Source organism: Engystomops pustulosus, chromosome 2 (assembly GCF_040894005.1).
Source record: "Engystomops pustulosus chromosome 2, aEngPut4.maternal, whole genome shotgun sequence".
NCBI lineage: Eukaryota > Metazoa > Chordata > Amphibia > Anura > Leptodactylidae > Engystomops > Engystomops pustulosus.
In genome coordinates, this window is record NC_092412.1 from 250,281,727 (window position 1) to 250,304,920 (window position 23,194).

The 23,194-nt window shown below is 41.8% G+C and overlaps 1 protein-coding gene across 1 annotated transcript in view; it reads right to left on the bottom strand.

Annotated features, from left to right (window-relative positions):
• TMPRSS2 (transmembrane serine protease 2) overlaps positions 1 to 2,878 on the bottom strand; it is a 65,116-nt gene extending 62,238 nt beyond the window's left edge. Inside the window, exon 1 of the mRNA XM_072138815.1 lies at positions 2,810 to 2,878. The gene's annotated coding sequence lies outside the window, so the exon portion shown is untranslated. The remainder of the gene's footprint in view (positions 1 to 2,809) is intronic.
• Between the last annotated feature and the right edge of the window lie 20,316 nt (positions 2,879 to 23,194).

Genomic DNA, 23,194 nt, shown 5'->3' on the forward strand with positions numbered 1-23,194 from the left:
CTGTGTGTCTCCTCATAAGTGTATATTACCTCTATATACCTGTGTGTCTCCTCATATGTGTATATTACCTCTATATACCTGTGTGTCTCCTCATATGTGTATATTACCTCTATATACCTGTGTGTCTCCTCATATGTGTATATTACCTCTATATACCTGTGTGTCTACTCATATGTGTATATTACCTCTATATACCTGTGTGTCTACTCATATGTGTATATTACCTCTATATACCTGTGTGTCTCCTCATATGAGTATGTGTGTCTCCTCATATGTGTATATTACCTCTATATACCTGTGTGTCTCCTCATATGTGTATATTACCTCTATATACCTGTATGTCTCCTCATATGTGTATATTACCTCTATATACCTGTATGTCTCCTCATATGTGTATATTACCTCTATATACCTGTGTGTCTCCTCATATGTGTATATTACCTCTATATACCTGTGTGTCTACTCATATGTGTATATTACCTCTATATACCTGTATGTCTCCTCATATGTGTATATTACCTCTATATACCTGTGTGTCTCCTCATATGTGTATATTACCTCTATATAGCTGTGTGTCTCCTCATAAGTGTATATTACCTCTATATACCTGTGTGTCTCCTCATATGTGTATATTACCTCTATATACCTGTGTGTCTCCTCATATGTGTATATTACCTCTATATACCTGTGTGTCTCCTCATATGTGTATATTACCTCTATATACCTGTGTGTCTCCTCATATGTGTATATTACCTCTATATACCTGTGTGTCTCCTCATATGTGTATATTACCTCTATATACCTGTGTCTCCTCATATGTGTATATTACCTCTATATACCTGTGTGTCTCCTCATATGACTATGTGTGTCTCCTCATATGTGTATATTACCTCTATATACCTGTGTGTCTCCTCATATGTGTATATTACCTCTATATACCTGTATGTCTCCTCATATGTGTATATTACCTCTATATACCTGTGTGTCTCCTCATATGTGTATATTACCTCTATATACCTGTGTGTCTACTCATATGTGTATATTACCTCTATATACCTGTGTGTCTCCTCATATGTGTATATTACCTCTATATACCTGTGTGTCTACTCATATGTGTATATTACCTCTATATACCTGTGTGTCTCCTCATATGTGTATATTACCTCTATATACCTGTGTGTCTACTCATATGTGTATATTACCTCTATATACCTGTGTGTCTCCTCATATGTGTATATTACCTCTATATACCTGTGTGTCTCCTCATATGTGTATATTACCTCTATATACCTGTGTGTCTCCTCATATGTGTATATTACCTCTATATACCTGTGTGTCTCCTCATATGTGTATATTACCTCTATATAGCTGTGTGTCTCCTCATAAGTGTATATTACCTCTATATACCTGTGGGTCTCCTCATATGTGTATATTACCTCTATATACCTGTGTGTCTCCTCATATGTGTATATTACCTCTATATACCTGTGTGTCTCCTCATAAGTGTATATTACCTCTATATACCTGTGTGTCTCCTCATATGTGTATATTACCTCTATATACCTGTGTGTCTCCTCATATGTGTATATTACCTCTATATACCTGTGTGTCTACTCATATGTGTATATTACCTCTATATACCTGTGTGTCTCCTCATATGTGTATATTACCTCTATATACCTGTGTGTCTCCTCATATGTGTATATTACCTCTATATACCTGTGTGTCTCCTCATATGTGTATATTACCTCTATATACCTGTGTGTCTCCTCATATGTGTATATTACCTCTATATAGCTGTGTGTCTCCTCATAAGTGTATATTACCTCTATATACCTGTGGGTCTCCTCATATGTGTATATTACCTCTATATACCTGTGTGTCTCCTCATATGTGTATATTACCTCTATATACCTGTGTGTCTCCTCATAAGTGTATATTACCTCTATATACCTGTGTGTCTCCTCATAAGTGTATATTACCTCAATATATCTGTGTGTCTCCTCATATGTGTATATTACCTCTATATACCTGTGTGTCTCCTCATATGTGTATATTACCTCTATATACCTGTGTGTCTCCTCATATGTGTATATTACCTCTATATACCTGTGTGTCTCCTCATATGTGTATATTACCTCTATATACCTGTGTGTCTCCTCATATGTGTATATTACCTCGATATACCTGTGTGTCTACTCATATGTGTATATTACCTCTATATACCTGTGTGTCTCCTCATAAGTGTATATTACCTCTATATACCTGTGTGTCTCCTCATATGTGTATATTACCTCTATATACCTGTGTCTCCTCATATGTGTATATTACCTCTATATACCTGTGTCTCCTCATATGTGTATATTACCTCTATATACCTGTGTGTCTCCTCATATGTGTATATTACCTCTATATACCTGTATGTCTCCTCATATGTGTATATTACCTCTATATACCTGTGTGTCTCCTCATATGTGTATATTACCTCTATATACCTGTGTCTCCTCATATGTGTATATTACCTCTATATACCTGTGTGTCTCCTCATATGTGTATATTACCTCTATATACCTGTGTGTCTCCTCATATGTGTATATTACCTCTATATACCTGTGTGTCTCCTCATATGTGTATATTACTTCTATATACCTGTGTGTCTCCTCATATGTGTATATTACCTCTATATACCTGTGTGTCTCCTCATATGTGTATATTACCTCTATATACCTGTGTGTCTCCTCATATGTGTATATTACCTCTATATACCTGTATCTCCTCATATATGTATATTACCTCTATACACCGGTACCTGTTTTTATATTCTGTTTCATTGATTGTATTGAAGTGCAGCACAACCAAGCTTAGCTAAGGAGAGCTTCATCCTTGCTAGTTCATGCTCATAACTCCTCCCCTCTTGGCAGACTGGCAAATGAGAAGAGACACGAAGAAAGAGAAGAGCAGAGGTAGATTCACCCCACAGAAGAGCAGAGGTAGATTCACCACACAGAAGAGCTGAGGTAGATTCACCACACAGAAGAGCTGAGGTAGATTCACCACACAGAAGAGCAGAGGTAGATTCACCACACAGAAGAGCTGAGGTAGATTCACCACACAGAAGAGCTGAGGTAGATTCACCACACAGAAGAGCAGAGGTAGATTCACCGCACAGAAGTGCAGAGATAGATTCACCGCACAGAAGAGCAGAGGTAAATTCACCACACAGAAGAGCAGAGGTAGATTCACCACACAGAAGAGCTGAGGTAGATTCACCACACAGAAGAGCAGAGGTAGATTCACCACACAGAAGAGCTGAGATAGATTCACCACACAGAAGAGCAGAGGTAGATTCACCACACAGAAGAGCAGAGGTAGATTCACCGCACAGAAGAGCTGAGGTAGATTCACCACACAGAAGAGCTGAGGTAGATTCACCACACAGAAGAGCTGAGGTAGATTCACCACACAGAAGAGCAGAGGTAGATTCACCGCACAGAAGAGCAGAGGTAGATTCACCACACAGAAGAGCTGAGGTAGATTCACCGCACAGAAGTGCAGAGATAGATTCACCGCACAGAAGAGCAGAGGTAAATTCACCACACAGAAGAGCAGAGGTAGATTCACCACACAGAAGAGCAGAGGTAGATTCACCACACAGAAGAGCAGAGGTAGATTCACCACACAGAAGAGCAGAGGTAGATTCACCACACAGAAGAGCAGAGGTAGATTCACCACACAGAAGAGCAGAGGTAGATTCACCGCACAGAAGAGCAGAGGTAGATTCACCGCACAGAAGAGCAGAGGTAGATTCACCACACAGAAGAGCAGAGGTAGATTCACCGCACAGAAGAGCAGAGGTAGATTCACCACACAGAAGAGCTGAGGTAGATTCACCACACAGAAGAGCAGAGGTAGATTCACCGCACAGAAGAGCAGAGGTAGATTCACCGCACAGAAGAGCAGAGGTAGATTCACCGCACAGAAGAGCAGAGGTAGATTCACCACACAGAAGAGCAGAGGTAGATTCACCGCACAGAAGAGCAGAGGTAGATTCACCACACAGAAGAGCAGAGGTAGATTCACCACACAGAAGAGCAGAGGTAGATTCACCACACAGAAGAGCAGAGGTAGATTCACCACACAGAAGAGCAGAGGTAGATTCACCTCACAGAAGAGCCGAGGTAGATTCACCACACAGAAGAGCAGAGGTAGATTCACCGCACAGAAGAGCTGAGGTAGATTCACCACACAGAAGAGCAGAGGTAGATTCACCTCACAGAAGAGCCGAGGTAGATTCACCACACAGAAGAGCAGAGGTAGATTCACCGCACAGAAGAGCAGAGGTAGATTCACCACACAGAAGAGCAGAGGTAGATTCACCACACAGAGGAGTAGAGGTAGATTCACCACACAGAAGAGCTGAGGTAGATTCACCACACAGAAGAGCTGAGGTAGATTCGCCACACAGAAGAGCAGAGGTAGATTCACCACACAGAAGAGCAGAGGTAGATTCACCACACAGAAGAGCAGAGGTAGATTCACCACACAGCAGAGCAGAGGTAGATTCACCACACAGAAGAGCAGAGGTAGATTCACCACACAGAAGAGCCGAGGTAGATTCACCACACAGAAGAGCTGATGTAGATTCACCACACAGAAGAGCAGAGGTAGATTCACCACACAGAAGAGCTGAGGTAGATTCACCACACAGAAGAGCAGAGGTAGATTCACCGCACAGAAGAGCTGAGGTAGATTCACCACACAGAAGAGCAGAGGTAGATTCACCACACAGAAGAGCAGAGGTAGATTCACCACACAGAAGAGCAGAGGTAGATTCACCACACAGAAGAGCAGAGGTAGATTCACCACACAGAAGAGCAGAGGTAGATTCACCACACAGAAGAGCTGAGGTAGATTCACCACACAGAAGAGCAGAGGTAGATTCACCACACAGAAGAGCTGAGGTAGATTCACCACACAGAAGAGCTGAGGTAGATTCACCACACAGAAGAGCAGAGGTAGATTCACCACACAGAAGAGCAGAGGTAGATTCACCACACAGAAGAGCTGAGGTAGATTCACCACACAGAAGAGCAGAGGTAGATTCACCACACAGAAGAGCAGAGGTAGATTCACCACACAGAAGAGCAGAGGTAGATTCACCACACAGAAGAGCTGAGGTAGATTCACCACACAGAAGAGCAGAGGTAGATTCACCACACAGAAGAGCAGAGGTAGATTCACCACACAGAAGAGCAGAGGTAGATTCACCACACAGAAGAGCTGAGGTAGATTCACCACACAGAAGAGCAGAGGTAGATTCACCACACAGAAGAGCAGAGGTAGATTCACTACACAGAAGAGCAGAGGTAGATTCACCACACAGAAGAGCAGAGGTAGATTCACCACACAGAAGAGCAGAGGTAGATTCACCACACAGAAGAGCAGAGGTAGATTCACCACACAGAAGAGCAGAGGTAGATTCACCACACAGAAGAGCAGAGGTAGATTCACCACACAGAAGAGCTGATGTAGATTCACCACACAGAAGAGCAGAGGTAGATTCACTACACAGAAGAGCCGAGGTAGATTCACCACACAGAAGAGCTGAGGTAGATTCACCACACAGAAGAGCAGAGGTATATTCACCACACAGAAGAGCAGAGGTAGATTCACCACACAGAAGAGCAGAGGTAGATTCACCGCACAGAAGAGCTGAGGTAGATTCACCACACAGAAGAGCTGAGGTAGATTCACCACACAGAAGAGCAGAGGTAGATTCACCACACAGAAGAGCCGAGGTAGATTCACCACACAGAAGAGCAGAGGTAGATTCACCGCACAGAAGAGCAGAGGTAGATTCACCACACAGAAGAGCTGAGGTAGTTTCACCACACAGAAGAGCTGAGGTAGATTCACCACACAGAAGAGCAGAGGTAGATTCACCGCACAGAAGAGCTGAGGTAGATTCACCACACAGAAGAGCTGAGGTAGATTCACCACACAGAAGAGCAGAGGTAGATTCACCACACACAAGAGCAGAGGTAGATTCACCACACAGAAGAGCAGAGGTAGATTCATCACACAGAAGAGCAGAGGTAGATTCACCACACAGAAGAGCAGAGGTAGATTCACCACACAGAAGAGCAGAGGTAGATTCACCGCACAGAAGAGCTGAGGTAGATTCACCACACAGAAGAGCAGAGGTAGATTCACCACACAGAAGAGCAGAGGTAGATTCACCACACAGAAGAGCAGAGGTAGATTCACCACACACAAGAGCAGAGGTAGATTCACCACACAGAAGAGCAGAGGTAGATTCACCACACAGAAGAGCAGAGGTAGATTCACCACACAGAAGAGCAGAGGTAGATTCACCACACAGAAGAGCAGAGGTAGATTCACCACACAGAAGAGCTGAGGTAGATTCACCACACAGAAGAGCAGAGGTAGATTCACCACACAGAAGAGCAGAGGTAGATTCACCACACAGAAGAGCAGAGGTAGATTCACCGCACAGAAGAGCAGAGGTAGATTCACCACACAGAAGAGCTGAGGTAGATTCACCTCACAGAAGAGCCGAGGTAGATTCACCACACAGAAGAGCAGAGGTAGATTCACCGCACAGAAGAGCTGAGGTAGATTCACCACACAGAAGAGCAGAGGTAGATTCACCTCACAGAAGAGCCGAGGTAGATTCACCACACAGAAGAGCAGAGGTAGATTCACCGCACAGAAGAGCTGAGGTAGATTCACCACACAGAAGAGCAGAGGTAGATTCACCTCACAGAAGAGCCGAGGTAGATTCACCGCACAGAAGAGCAGAGGTAGATTCACCACACAGAAGAGCTGATGTAGATTCACCACACAGAAGAGCAGAGGTAGATTCACCACACAGAAGAGCAGAGGTAGATTCACCACACAGAAGAGCAGAGGTAGATTCACCACACAGAAGAGCAGAGGTAGATTCACCACACAGAAGAGCAGAGGTAGATTCACCTCACAGAAGAGCCGAGGTAGATTCACCGCACAGAAGAGCAGAGGTAGATTCACCACACAGAAGAGCAGAGGTAGATTCACCACACAGAAGAGCAGAGGTAGATTCACCACACAGAAGAGCAGAGGTAGATTTACCACACAGAAGAGCAGAGGTAGATTCACCACACAGAAGAGCCGAGGTAGATTCACCACACAGAAGAGCTGAGGTAGATTCACCACACAGAAGAGCAGAGGTAGATTCACCACACAGAAGAGCTGAGGTAGATTCACCACACAGAAGAGCAGAGGTAGATTCACCACACAGAGGAGAAAGACGATGAACTTGAGGTAAATGTTGGAGAGAAGAATAAGGAAAAATATCTAAAGACAAAATGGAGGAGAGAGATTCATCTACTGGAGAGGAATAAAAGACAAATGTGTGCAGAAATAATCTCCATAGTTATAAGGGAGAGCGTTTCCTGCACTGAAGAGCTGGAGCCACATCTGCTGACAGGATTCTCATATAACAGTAAGGGTGTGTTTTGGACAGGTTTAACCAATTATCTTAAAGGGGTATTCTCGTCTGGGCATTCACATTCAGTTTGATAAATCTGCCATATATAAACATTTCTTCAATTAGATGTTATTAAAAAATATGTTCCTGTGTGAAGATAATTACTCATAAATGTAGTCATGTTGTCCCTTAGAAACGCGATGGTTTCCTCGGATACGGCCACCTCCAACAACATCCAATTGAAGAAATGTTTATAAATGGAAGATTAGTGAAACTGAATGTGAATGCCCAGACGAGAATACCCCTTTAATTCAAACTAGTCAAAAACGCATGCATTTTTTTCCGATCTGAAAACGCACAACCAAAAACGGCCTAAAATTGCCACGTGTCACCACCCTAAAGCTCCATTCACACGGTAGTAGTTGTGGCTATCATCTGCCCGCACACATTTGGGCTCAGTTATTATTTGTGTCACAAGGTTCTTTTTTGGCGCATGAATTGTGTGGTTTATAAAACTGAGATTTTTTTTTTAATTGTATCACATGGGCTTAACCTCTTCTCGCACCTTGGTGTGATTCTACGTCATAGGATGCGGGTTGTTCCTGCACCATGACGTAGAATCACCTCATGGCGATGAGCCATGAAGCTGAGCCTTTGCGATTGCCACAGGATGTACGCGGTAGCCGGGATCCCACCGTAACAGCCGAGATCGCGACTATCGTGATCCCGGCTGTTACGGTGGGATCCCAGCTACCGTGTACCGCCGGCATCCTGCGGCAATCGCACGGGCTCAGCTCCATGATGTGATTCTGTTTAACCCTATAGACACCACGGTCATAGTGACTGCGGCGTCAATGGTGCATCGGCGTGACGATCGGCACCCTCCGTGCAGGGCACGTAGGTGCCGATCTTTACCATGGCAACCCTGAGGACCGATAAGGACCCCAGGGCTGCCTATAGTAGCTTCCTGTTAGGATCGAGCACTATGCACGATCTAACAGTGCAGCTGTCAGCCTATGCAGAATGCATGACTGTAATATGCTACAATACATTAGTATTGCAGTATATTACAATGAATAAATGATCACTTGTTCATGTCCCACCCTGGGACAAAATAAAACAGTAAAAAAAAAGTTTAAAAATAAAAGTGAAATTAAAAAAAAATATTAAAAAAGAATAAAAGTCCCCTGAAGTCCCATCCCATGGAGTAATCAAATAAAACATAAAAAAGTGAAAATCACGATAAAACCCCACAACATATTGGGTATCACAATGTCCGTAACAACCCGTACAATAAAATAAATTTGTCACTAAACCCGTACAGTAAACGCCGTTAAAAAAAAGCACAAAAAAACTCACAAAAATTATGAAATTTTCACATCTGACCGCATAAATAGTGATCAAAAAGTAAAGTTTACCCCAACATGATACCAAGAAAAAGTACAGCTTGTCCCGCAAAAAATAAGCTCTAAACCAGCTCTGTAAACAAAAAAATATAAATGTTCTGCCCATTGTTACATAGCGATACAAAAACAAGCAAATTTCTCACAAAATGAGTTCTATATTCAGCAAAACAAGTTAACCATAAAAATGCCATATAAGGGGGGTATCGCCGTAATCATGACGACCCATAGAATAAAGATAACACATTATTTTTATGGTATAGTGAATGTCAGAGGAAAAAAATTGCTAAAAACCATAAACAAGAATTAATGATTTTTTTAACCACCACCAACAGAGTTAATAAAATCTAATTATTAGCTATTGAGCCAACCCCCCCTCCCCCCCGTAAATGATGTACCTGAAAAGTGGATCTCATCCACAAAAAAAATAATCCCCCATAAACATAAATCCAAATTACAAAAAAATAAACATTTTATAGCCTATAAAACGTTCTATGTCCGGCCGTGCGCCCGTACAGCAGTCACCACCACATATGGGGCATCCTCATACTCGGGAGAAATTGGGTATCAAACTTTGTGGAGTTTTTCGTCATTTAATACTTTGTGACGGTTTCATTTTTGGCCAAAATTAATATATTGTCTAAAAAATATTACAGCTTGTAAATTAGACCTCCTCTTTATTTTAACCCCTGTGAAGCATCTGAAGGGTTAACACACTTCTTAAAGTTGATTTTTTACACATTGTGGGGTGTAGTTTCTAAAATGACATTAATGGGGTTTTACTGTTATTTAGGCCTCTCAAAGTCACTTAGACCTGAGCATGTGCCTCTAAATAAGGGTTTTGGTGATTTCCATAAAAATTAGAAAAATCGCACCCAAAATTCTGAACCTCCTAACAACCTAGAAAAGAGAGAGGATGCATAAAACCCTGTGCCGATATAAAGCAGACATTCCGGAAATGTTAGTTATAAAGTTACTTGGGTGCTATGACTATCTGCCTGAAAAGCAGAACATTTTGAACTTTGAAAATGAATAATATTTAGAAATCTTTGCCAAAATTTTTTTTTTTTTCATAACTAAACACAAAAGATATCATCAAAATGTTTATATTACTTTGAAGTACAATGTGTGACGGGAAAGCAATCTCAAAATCCCCTGGATATGTTAAAGCGTCACAAAGTTATAACCTCCTATAATGACACAGGGCAAATTTTAAAAATCAGGCCTGGTCCTAAAGGTCTAAAATGGCTTGGACACAAAGGGGTTAATATATTGGTCAAACGAAAGCGTCTGAAATGACTCCACTTTCATGAAGGTGAAATAGAACTTAAAGAGGACCTGTCACCCATAAAAAAGGCACTCGCTACCCCATTTTTAGCAGTGATAAACTGCTAGCATTATCGGAACCCTATGCCGATCAGTACAATAGGAACGCCATACCGCGGTAAAACGTTCCGGCGTATTCATGTCGGGTGGTCCGAAGCGTTGTCCGGTGTTCCTATACAAATCTCCGGTGTTCCTATTGCACGGCGTGGCAGTGTCTGCTAGCGTTATTGGAGGGTTCCGATAAAGCTAGCAGTTTATCACTGCTAAAAATGGGGTAGCGCTAGGAGCTCTAGTTTAGCAAGCAGCTTCTTGTACCTTTTTTATGGGTGACAGGTCCTATTTAATAGACTTAGCAGCTAAATTTTGGCACCAACACATAAATACGGTGCAGCAAAAAACAAAAAAGTGTCCGCCAAAATACTATAATAAATTACCCCCACTGTGGCCGCTCGGCCTCCTTTTGTTCAACTTTTAGGGCTAAAATTTTGTTCAAAGCAAAACATTTTGATCTATTGGATCTCCACTGTAGTGATGGGAAGTCCTGCTCTTCTTAGCGAGCTGGCTCATTAGGCTCCACTCACTAAGAAGAGCCGGCTCTTCTGACTCCTGAACGGCTCCCTATTAAATATATACAGGCAGTCCCCGGGTTACATACAAGATAGGGTCCGGAGGTTTGTTCTTAAGTTGAATTTGTATGTAAGGCGAAACTGTATATTTTATAACTGAAGTTCTAGAAAAAAAATTTCTTTGGCCCCAGTGACAATTGGAGTTTCAACATTTTTTGCTGTAATGGGACCAAGAATTATCAATAAAGCTTCATGACAGACACCTTACAGCTGATCATTACAGTCTAAGACTATAGTAACATCCAGAGAGGTCACCAGAGGTCACAGTGGGCAGAGGTGTCCGTCTGTAACTATGAGTCGTCTGTAAGTCGGGTGTCTTTAAACAGGGGACTGCCTGTAATAGGGAGCCACAGGCCAATCAGTCACCCCACGCCACACCACTTTTAACCTGATTTTAGGGGGTTAAAGGGGGCGTGATGAATCGTTTAGGCTGCTGTTTAGTGACGTTCACGCAAATTAGCCGGCTCTTTGTGCTGGCTTGTTCACGAACCACCCATCACTACTCCACTGGGCTTAAAGCACAGTAACCATGCACATTGGGTCTCAATGAGAGCTGTAAGCCTAAACATGACCGTGTATGTGTTTGTATAGACCTACAGCTATAAAATACAAACCGTAAACAATGTAAAACTTCATAATCTTTAATGATTTCAATATCAAGACACAATATCAAATATACAAATAGATTACCGTACCTCAGCAATAGGAAAGATTTCACAGAATCGATCTGCAATTGCATACATCTGCCACTAGATGGTAGTATATTTCAGGTATCTATACAAATAGCTAAGAAAAGGCTCAGCAGGAGAATAATTATAGAGGGGGAACATTTCTACCTTATGTAGACCATACAGCCATATGGAACAAAAGAATTACAGGTGATAAGTACTATAATTAAATGAAATCCTAAAAGAGTTCTACAAACAGGGGCGGACTGGGAATTTAAAGTTGCCCTGGAAAAAACTGTAAAAGTGGCCCCATTCTGTGGGTGGGGTCAAAACAAGTAGGCGTGACTATGTGATGTGGGTGGAGTTACTAAACTCCACACAAACTGTTTATAAATGGTCTAAATCAACATGTACAGCACAGAGAAAGAGACTCGTACTGCCTCCCTTATACAGGAATAACACTTCTTTTTTAAAAGAACACAACTTAATAGTGACTTATATAGACTTATATATACACAAAATGCTGTGGGTATTGGGAGGTTCTGTAGAAGCTGGTCTGTTTTTGGGGGGTTCTGCAGCAGCTGGCACATGTATTGGGGGGTTCTGCGGCGGCTGTAATGTGTATAGGGGTGTTCTGTGCCAACTGGCCATGTTTCGGGGGGTTCTGCAGTGAATGACATGTGTATTGGGAAATTCTGCAGCGGCTGGTGGGTGTATTGGGAGGTTCTGTGGCAGCAGGTGCATGTATTGGGAAATTCTGCAGCGGCTAATGCGGGAATTGGGGGGGGGCTCTGTGGCGACTGGTGCTTGTATTTGGGGGTTCTGCCATGGCTGGTGCGTGTATTGGGAGGTACTGCAGCGTTTGGCGTGTGTTTTGGGAGGTTCTGCGACAGGTGGCGCTTGTATTCGGAGGTTCTGCGGCGGCTGGCGCATTTATTGGTGGGTGGTGCGGTGGCTGGCGCATGTATTGGGGGTTCTGTGGCTGATGGCAGGTATATTGGGGGTTCTGCAGTGGAGGGAACGTGTATTAGGAGGTTCTGCAGAGGCTGGCCCTTGTATTGGGAGGTTCTGTAGCGGCTAGTGCTGTGGCTACAGCACACAGCACTACTGCTCCATTGTAATCGTAGTTTGCATACTCCGTAGCTAGATGTTAGTTAATAGAATTGGTATGAATGCTGCAGTGAAAAAGCTTGAAAAGAAACTTTTGTTGTGATTATGTTATTGGTGTTATGCAATAGCTTGCAGTAGCTCATTGCTCTCTCATGTTGTGGCCACAGCACTAGCGCTCCATCGTGTCTGTAGTTTTCTGATTTTGCCATCATGAAACGCAGACATATTAGGGCCCATTTACTTACCCGTCCGCAGAGTTCACTGAAAGTGCATTGTCCGTATATAATGCACATCTGCCGCGCTTCAGTAAGATTGTGCGCCCGATATCCTGCATGTGTCGCTTCCCCGCTCAAGTCTGACGGAGTTCACCTCCTTTGTGGTGCATTGTCTTGCGACACAGTTTGAAAGTTAAATCTCGCTCTCAGTCCGAATCAGTCGGATCATCTGACGACACGTCCCCCGACTTGTGTAGCATGGAAGGCAGCACAGCTGCGACAAAAATCAATCGCGTGCGACACAATCCCAGCACAGACACCTGTTAAATACCTGTCCAAGCCGTGCGATCCCCGACAACGGCAAATAGTCCAACCAAAGTGCGATCCACGACCCTTAGTAAATAAGCTCCATTAAGTTTAAAAAAAAAATACAATGAAGACAATTTTAAAAATATTTTTATTGTTTTTATCATGGTGGAATGTAGAGGCCAATTTTTTTGCAGTTCATGAACGTCTAGTTTAAAATGTGTTGTACCAAAACATAATCTTGACTTAGACGTTTAGGTTACGCGCGGAACGGTGCGAACAAAATAGCATGTGAAGAACAATATATATGTGTGTAAAGAACACATTGCAGATGTTTCCATACATCTGCAATGTCTTCTTCACACATATATATTGTTCTTCACATACTATTTTGTACGCACCGTTCCACGCGTATCTCCCGACAAGTAAGCAGATGTGCCGAACATCTGTAATCTATTCTGCACTGTGTTCTTTACTGTGTTTTTCACTTAAATGATCCTGTGGTCACTGTTTTTATTCTATTCTTCACTGTTCTTCACATCTGCTAACTTGTCGGGAGATAATATACACGCAGAACAGTGAAGAATAGATTGTAGATGTTTGCATACATTTGCTAACCTATCTGAAGACATTCTTTTTCAATTAACTAAAAAATTTTATTCGCGAACCATGGTCCCTTTGAAAAAGTCCAATTGACTTAAAAAAACGCACGTGAAAAACGCACCGAAAACTCAAAAAAAAGCGAACAACACGCGCGTGAAAAACGCAAAAACGCTAATGACTCCAAGGAAAAATGGAACAAAAACGCAGCCAAAAACGTCAGTTTTTCACGCATTGCACCCTGACGTGAAATGCAACGCAAGTGTGGAAGGGGCCTTACACATGGACCTAAGTCCTCAATGTAGCTTTGCAACAGTTCCTCCATCTCCTGCCATATTTCCTTGTCATACTGAAGCTCTTGACGATGGTTCTTCAGAAACTGGTACATTTGGATGAATACTTCTCGAATGACAAAAGCGGCGTGTCTCATCTGAAATACATAAGACGGGGAACGTTTGTACCCAGAGATATATCAAAGACAGTCCAGGCTTCACAAGTAGTAAGGAGGAAATCGACAAACCTCCGAGATGTTATCAAGCGATGTCTTCAGGGCCGTGTTATTAGATGAAGTGTTGGGACTGCATACAATGTATGGAGGATACTTCCCAGAAGAACTCTAAAATTATGAAGAACAGAATCAGTGCAGGAAGGAAGAAAAGTTAGTGCTCAGTATGGGGATAGATGTCCATACACAGAAATATAGGCAAATTGCTAGAATTTTTTGTCACTTTGTGACAATTTTTCTTCATTTCTGAGGACATCTCCACCATTTCAACATCAATTTCTGAATCCCTTACATGATGACCTAAAACTAACCATGGTGTGTAACATATGGGAAAGTGACATAGAATTGCTATGAATGCTGCAGTGGAAAAGCTCAAAAAGAAACTTTTGTTGTGATTAAATCGTACAAAAACTTTCACGAGCAACAGGATTCCAATACAGGACACCGATGTGTTAAGCAGCCGCGCTAGCAGTCAGACATTCAGCCCGGTGTTGTACAGCTCTTTTCAGGAACTTGCTGCTCTCTAAAGTTGTGGCCACAGCACACAGCACTATCGCTCCGTCTTGTCCGTAGTTTTCATATGTTGCCATCATTAAACACAATGATGTAGCCGCTGGCTGTGTATTGGGAGGTTATGAGGCGGATGGTGTATGTATTGGGAAGTACAGAATCAGTGCAGGAAGGCAGAAAAGTTAGTGCTCAGTATAGGAATTGATGTCGATACACAGAAATATAGGCAAATTGATAGAATTTTCGTCACTTTGTGACAATATTTCTTATTTTCTGAGGGCATCTCTACCATTTCAACATCAATTTCTGAATCCCTTACATGATGACTTAAAACTAACCATGGTGTGTAACATAGTGAGAAGTTTCTCATAGTCCTTCTGTGTTGGTAACGTGCAGGTATTGGCTAGAGCCAGGCTGAGGACTGATACAAATGATAGGACAATGTTACGGCACTTTGTCATTGTACTTATGTATCAGTCTCAGCTCAGCAGATTTACAGACTCCTACTCTCATACACATAGTATATAGCTAGTTGTTAGTAGGGGATAATTTTTGCTTTTCTGTACTGCTAGTATAAAGAACATTCTCCATAGCTAGATGCTAGCAAAGGGGTGAATCACTTCTCTACAGCACTGGTATACATTCGTTTGCATTAGTGGCAAACTTGAAATTTTATGAAAATGTTTATTCATGAGCACCAGGACTCGAACACGGGACTCCAGCGGGAGAGGCAGTTGTGTTACCGGTAGGCCATCCTGCCGGCTGCACGATCTGTCAGGAGCTCCTGTATCTTTATAAGTTGTGACCAGAGGACACAGGAGAGTTGCCACTTGTGTTCATAGTCTTCAATTATTTCAATCATGAAATACAAACATATCAGCTATTATACGAGTCTGTAATTACTGGCGTAGATGACTTTTGTCTATAATTTTCAGTGCATTATTCTTTACTATTGTGATTCATTTCTCATTCAGAACATAAACACGATGTATATTTTTGTAAGTTTGGTGTAGATTATTTCCTTATTTTTTTCTAAGTCTCTGAGATTATGACTTAGAACTAACCATGGTGTGTAACATAGTGAGAAGTTTCTCATAGTCCTTCTGTGTTGGTAACATGCTGGCCAAAGCCGGACTGAGGACTAATGCACAGACTAGGACGATGTTAGGGCACTTTCTCATTGTACTCATGTCTCAGCCTCAGCTCAGCAGAGTTGCCATGTCTTTCTCGTTGAAACACATACTCCATAGCTTGATGTTAATAAGGGATAATATTTCTTCTCTCCGGAACTGGTATAAATGACATAGAATTGCTATGAATGCTGCAGTGGAAAAGCTCAAAAAGTAACTTGTGTTGTGAGTAAATCGTACAAAAAAACTTTCACGAGCAACAGGATTCAAAGCCAGGACACCGATGTGTTAAGCAGCCGCGCTACCAGTCAGACATTCAGCCTGTTGTTGTGCAATAGCTTTCAGGAGCTCATTGCTCTCTCATGTTGTGGCCACAGCACTAGCGCTCCGTCGTGTCTATAGTTTTCAGATTTTGCCATCATGAAACGCAGACATATTGGGGCACATTTACTTACCCGTCTGCGGAGTTCAATGAAAGTGCATTGCCTGTGTATAAATCACATTGCAGCGATTCACTAAGATTGTGCGCCCGACATCCTGCATATGTCTCTTCCCCGCTCAAGTCCGACGGAGTTCACCTTCGTCTTTGTGGAGCATTGTCTTGCAACACAGTTTGACAGTTAAATCCCGCGCTCAGTCCGAATCAGTCGGATCATCTGACGAGATGTCCCCCAACTTGTGTAGCATGGAAGGCAGTGCACCTGCTCCAAAAATCAATTGCTTGCAACAAAATTCCAGCGCAGACACCTGCTAAATACTTGTCCAAGACGTGCGATCCCCGAAAACGGCGAACAGTCCGACGAAAGTGCGATCCACGACCCTTGGTAAATAAGCCCCATTAAGTTTAAAAATAAATAAAATGATGACAATTTTGAAAATATTTTTATTGTTTTTATCATGGTGGAATGTACAGGCCAATTTTTTTCCACTTCGTGAACGTCCAGTTTAAAATGTGTTGTACCAAAACATAATCTTGAACAGATAGGAGTAAATCAAGACTTAAATTAGGTCCTGCAAAAGATCCCGAAGAAGGTCAGTCATTGTGAGAATCTTCAGGTTTGTTTCTTTTGTGTTTTATCAATGAAGATCTGGTTTGAAGACATCATTTCCACGGAGGTCACAGAATGAACCTGCTCCACATCACATTTCCATCCGGGAGGAGAACTGGGACATCAGTAGTAACATCCTCACCATCTGTTGGACAATCTCTTTTATTGCGCAGGCCTCATAATCCTAAAAATGTAATAAAAATAAGTATGTGCCCACTATGCAGGTGAGTATAAGATGTGGATATTTTTAATCTATAGACACTTTACCTTTTTTCGCAGCAGGGATCGCATATTACTGAAGTGCCGGACTATTTTCTGCTGATACCTCATCTTCACAATCCTCTTGTTGTCAACCTGAAAATCCAAGACACAAAAAGCGTTTTAAGAAAACAACTAAATTTGATGAATCTGTTACTTAACGGTGTGAATAGATGTAACACTCAGGGTTTAAGTGTTCACAGAGTAAAGTCCAAGAGTTTATGGTGTAATAAAGAGATCACAAATGTTAGATGTAGATCAGATTTATATATAACATGTAGCATAGAGATTTTGTGTTACACCTTACTACAACCCGCCGCAGGAGACTTACACATGGACCTAAGCCCTCAATGTAGCTTTGCAACAGTTCCTCCATCTCCTGCCATATTTTCTTGTCATACTGAAGCTCTTGATGATGGTTCTTCAGAAACTGGTACATTTGGATGAATACTTCTCGAATGACAAAAGCGGCTTGTCTCATCTGAAATACATAAGACGGGGAACATTTGTACCCGGAGATATATCAAAGACAGTCCAGGCTCCACAAGTCGTAAAGGGGAAATCGACAAACCTCCGAGATGTTATCAAGCAATGTCTTCAGGGCCGTGTCATTAGATGAAGTGGTGGGACTACATACAATGTATGGAGGATACTTCCCAGGAGAACTCTAAAATTATGAAGAACAGAATCAGTGCAGGAAGGAAGAAAAGTTAGTGCTCAGTATAGGAATAGATGTCCATACACAGAAATATAGGCAAATTGCTAGAATTTTTGTCACTTTGTGACAATTTTTCTTATTTTCTGAGGATATCTCTACCATTTCAACATCAATTTCTGAATCCCTTACATGATGACTTCAAACTAACCATGGTGTGTAACATAGGGGAAAGTGACATAGAATTGCTATGAATGCTGCAGTGGAAAAGCTCAAAAAGAAACTTTTGTTGTGACTAAATCGTACAAAAAACTTTCACGAGCAACAGGATTCCAATACAGGACACCGATGTGTTAAGCAGCCGCGCTACCAGTCAGACATTCAGGCCGGTGTTGTACAACTCGTTTCAGGAACTCGCTGCTCTCTCATGTTGTGGCCACAGCACACAGCACTATCGCTCCGTCTTGTCTGTAGTTTTCATATGTTGCCATCATTAAACACAATGATGTAGCGGCTGGCTGTGTATTGAGAGGTTCTGAGGCGGATGGTGTATGTATTGGGAAGTACAGAATCAGTGCAGGAAGGCAGAAAAGTTAGTGCTCAGTATAGGAATAGATGTCCATACACAGAAATATAGGCAAATTGATAGAATTTTCGTCACTTTGTGACAATTTTTCTTATTTTCTGAGGGCATCTCTACCATTTCAACATCAATTTCTGAATCCCTTACATGATGACTTAAAACTAACCATGGTATGTAACATAGTGAGAAGTTTCTCATAGTCCTTCTGTGTTGGTAACGTGCAGGTATTGGCTAGAGCCAGGCTGAGGACTGATACAAATGATAGGACAATGTTACGGCACTTTGTCATTGTACTTATGTATCAGTCTCAGCTCAGCAGATTTACAGACTCCTACTCTCATACACATAGTATATAGCTAGTTGTTAGTAGGGGATAATTTTTGCTTTTCTGTACTGCTAGTATAAAGAACATTCTCCATAGCTAGATGCTAGCAAAGGGGTGAATCACATCTCTACAGCACCAGTATACATTCATTTGCATTAGTGGCAAACTTGAAATTTTATGAACATAATGCTTCATGGGCACCAGGACTCGAACACCAGACACCAGCACGAGAAGCAGTTGTGTTACCGGTAGACCATCCTGCCGGCTGCAGTTTCTGCCTGGAGCTCCTGTATCTTTATAAGTTGTGACCAGAGGACACAGGAGAGTTGCCACTTGTGTTCATAGTCTTCAATTATTTCAATCATGAAATACAAACATATCAGCTATTATACGAGTCTGTAATTACTGGCGTAGATGACTTTTGTCTATAATTTTCAGTGCATTATTCTTTACTATTGTGATTCATTTCTCATTCAGAACATAAACACGATGTATATTTTTTCCTTATTTTTTTCTAAGTCCCTTAGATGATGACTTAGAACTAACCATGGTGTGTAACATAGTGAGAAGTTTCTCATAGTCCTTCTGTGTTGGTAACGTGCAGGTATTGGCTAGAGCCAGGCTGAGGACTGATACAAATGATAGGACAATGTTACGGCACTTTGTCATTGTACTTATGTATCAGTCTCAGCTCAGCAGATTTACAGACTCCTACTCTCATACACATAGTATATAGCTTGTTTGTTAGTAGGGGATAATTTTTGCTTTTCTGTACTGCTAGTATAAAGAACATTCTCCATAGCTAGATGCTAGCAAAGGGGTGAATCACTTCTCTACAGCACCGGTATACATTCATTTAGTGGCAAACTTGTAATTTTATGAACATGATGATTCATGAGCTCCAGGACTCGAACACCAGACACCAGCGCGAGAAGCAGTTGTGTTACCGGTAGGTCATCCTGCCGGTTGCAGCTTCTGCCTGGAGCTCCTGTATCTTTATAAGTTGTGACCAGAGGACACAGCAGAGTTGCCATGTCCTCGTCGTTAATACACATACTCCATAGCTTGATGTTGATAAGAGATAATATTTTTTCTCTCCAGAACTGGTATAAATGACATAGAATTGGTACGAATGCTGCAGTGGAAAAGCTCAAATCGTCCGAAAAAAATTCACGAGCAACAGGATTCGAACACAGGACACCGATGTGTTAAGCAGCTACACTACCAGTCAGACATTCAGCCTGGTGTTGTGCAATAGATTTCAGGAGCTCATTGCTCTCTCAAGTTGTGGCCACAGCACACAGCACTATCGCTCCGTCATGTCTGTAGTTTTCATATTTTACCATCATGAAACGCAGACATATTGGGGCCCATTTACTTACCCGTCCGTGGAGTCCAGTAAGAGTGCATTGTCCGTGTATAATGCACTCTGCTGCGATTCACTAAGATCGTGCGCCTGATATCCTGCTAGTGTCGCTTCCCCGCTCAGGTCCCTGGAGTTCACCTCCTTCTTTGTGGAGCATTGTCTTTCGACACAGTTTGAAAGTTAAATCTCGCTCTCAGTCCGAATCAGTCGGATCATCTGACGAGACGCCCCCCAACTTGTGTAGCATGGAAGGCAGCGCGGCTTCGCCAATAATCAATTGCGTGAGACACAATCCCAGCGCAGACACCTGTTAAATACTTGTCCAAGCCGTGCGATCCCCGAAAACAGCGAACAGTCTGACGAAAGTGCGACCCTCAGTAAACAAGCTCCATTAAGTTTAAAAAAAAATACAATGAAGACAATTTTTTAAATATTTTTATTGTTTTTATCATGGTGGAATGTAGAGGACAATTTTTTTGCAATTTTTTGCAGTTAATGAAAGTCCAGTTTAAAATGTGTTGTACCAAAACATAATCTTGAACAGATATGAGTAAGTCGTGACTTAGATGTTTAGTTTAGGTCCTGCAAAAGATCCTGAAGAAGGTCAGTCGTTCTGAAAATCTTCAGGTTTGATTGATTTGTGTTTTATCAATGAAGATCTGGTTTGAAGACATCATTTCCATGGAGGTCACAGAATGAACCTGCTCCACATCACATTTCCATCCGGGAGGAGAACTGGGACATCAGTAGTAACATCCTCACCATCTGTTGGACAATCTCTTTCATTGCACAGGCCTCATAATCCTAAAAATGTAATAAAAATAAGTGTGTGCCCACTATGCAGGTGAGTATAAGATGTGGATATTTTTCATTTATAGACACTTTACCTTTTTTCTCAGCAGGGATCGCATATTACTGAAGTGCCAGACTATTTTCTGCTGATACCTCATCTTCACAATCCTCTTGTTGTCAACCTGAAAATCCAAGACACAAAAACATTTAAGGAGAAAACAACTAAATTTCATGAATCTGTTACTAAACGGAGTGAATAGATGTAACACTCAGGGTTTAAGTGTTCACAGAGTAAAGTCCTCGAAGATATACTGTAATAAAGAGATCACAAATGTTAGATGTAGATCAGATTTATATATAACATGTAGCATAGAGATTTTGTGTTACACTTTACTACAACCCGACGCAGGAGACTTACACATGGACCTAAGTCCTCAATGTAGCTTTGCAACAGTTCCTCCATCTCCTGCCATATTTCCTTGTCATACTGAAGCTCTTGACGATGGTTCTTCAGAAACTGGTACATTTGGATGAATACTTCTCGGATGACAAAAGTGGCTTGTCTCATCTGAAATACATAAGACGGGGAACATTTGTACCCAGAGATATATCAAAGACAGTCCAGGCTTCACAAGTCGTAAGGAGGAAATCGACAAACCTCCGAGATGTTATCAAGCGATGTCTTCAGGGCCGTGTCATTAGATGAAGTGTTGGGACTGCATACAATGTATGGAGGATACTTCCCAGAAGAAATCTAAAATTATGAAGTACAGAATCAGTGGCGGAAGGCAGAAAAGATGTCCATACACAGAAATATAGGAAAATTGTTAACATTAATTTCACTTTGTGAATTTTTCTTATTTTCTGAGGACATCTCTACCATTTCAACATCAATTTCTGAATCCCTTACATGATGACCTAAAAGTAACCCTGGTGTGTAACATATGGGAAAGTGACATAGAATTGCTATGAATGCTGCAGTGGAAAAGCTCAAAAAGAAACTTTTGTTGTGATTAAATCGTACAAAAACTTTCACGAGCAACAGGATTCCAATACAGGACACCGATGTGTTAAGCAGCCGCCCTACCAGTCAGACATTCAGCCTGGTGTTGTGCAAAATCTTGCAGGAGCTCATTGCTCTCTCATGTTGTGGCCACAGCACACATCACTATCGCTCCGTCTTGTCCGTAGTTTTCATATGTTGCCATCATTAAACACAATGATGTAGCGGCTTGCTGTGTATTGGGAGGTTCTGAGGCGCATGGTGCGTGTATTGGGAAGTACAGAATCAGTGCAGGAAGGCAGAAAAGTTAGTGCTCAGTATAGGAATAGATGTCCATACACAGAAATATAGGCAAATTGCTCGAATTTTCGTCACTTTGTGACAATTTTTCTTATTTTCTGAGGACATCTCTACCATTTCAACATCAATTTCTGAATCCCTTACATGATGACCTAAAACTAACCATGGTGTGTAACAGTGAGAAGTTTCTCATAGTCCTTCTGTGTTGGTAACGTGCAGGTATTGGCTAGAGCCAGGCTGAGGACTGATACAAATGATAGGACAATGTTACGGCACTTTGTCATTGTACTTATGTATCAGTCTCAGCTCAGCAGATTTACAGACTCCTACTCTCATACACATAGTGTATAGCTAGTTGTTAGTAGGGGATAATTTTTGCTTTTCTGTACTGCTATTATAAAGAACATTCTCCATAGCTAGATGCTAGCAAAGGGGTGAATCACTTCTCTACAGCACCAGTATACATTCATTTAGTGGTAAACTTGTAATTTTATGAACATGATTATTCATGAGCTCCAGGAATCGAACACCAGACACCAGTGCGAGAAGCATTGTGTTACCAGTAGGCCATCCTGCCGGCTGCAACTTCTGCCTGGAGCTCCTGTATCTTTATAAGTTGTGACCAGAGGACACAGCAGAGTTGCCATGTCGTCGTCGTTAATACACATACTCCATAGCTTGATGTTGATAAGAGATAATATTTCTTCTCTCCAGAACTGGTATAAATGACATAGAATTGGTACGAATGCTGCAGTGGAAAAGCTCAAATCGTACAAAACATTTTCACGAGCAACAGGATTCGAACACAGGACACCGATGTGTTAAGCAGCCACGCTACCAGTCAGACATTCAGCCTGGTGTTGTGCAATAGATTTCAGGAGCTCATCGCTCTCTCAAGTTGTGGCCACAGCACACAGCACTATCGCTCCGTCATGTCTGTAGTTTTCATATTTTACCATCATGAAACGCAGACAT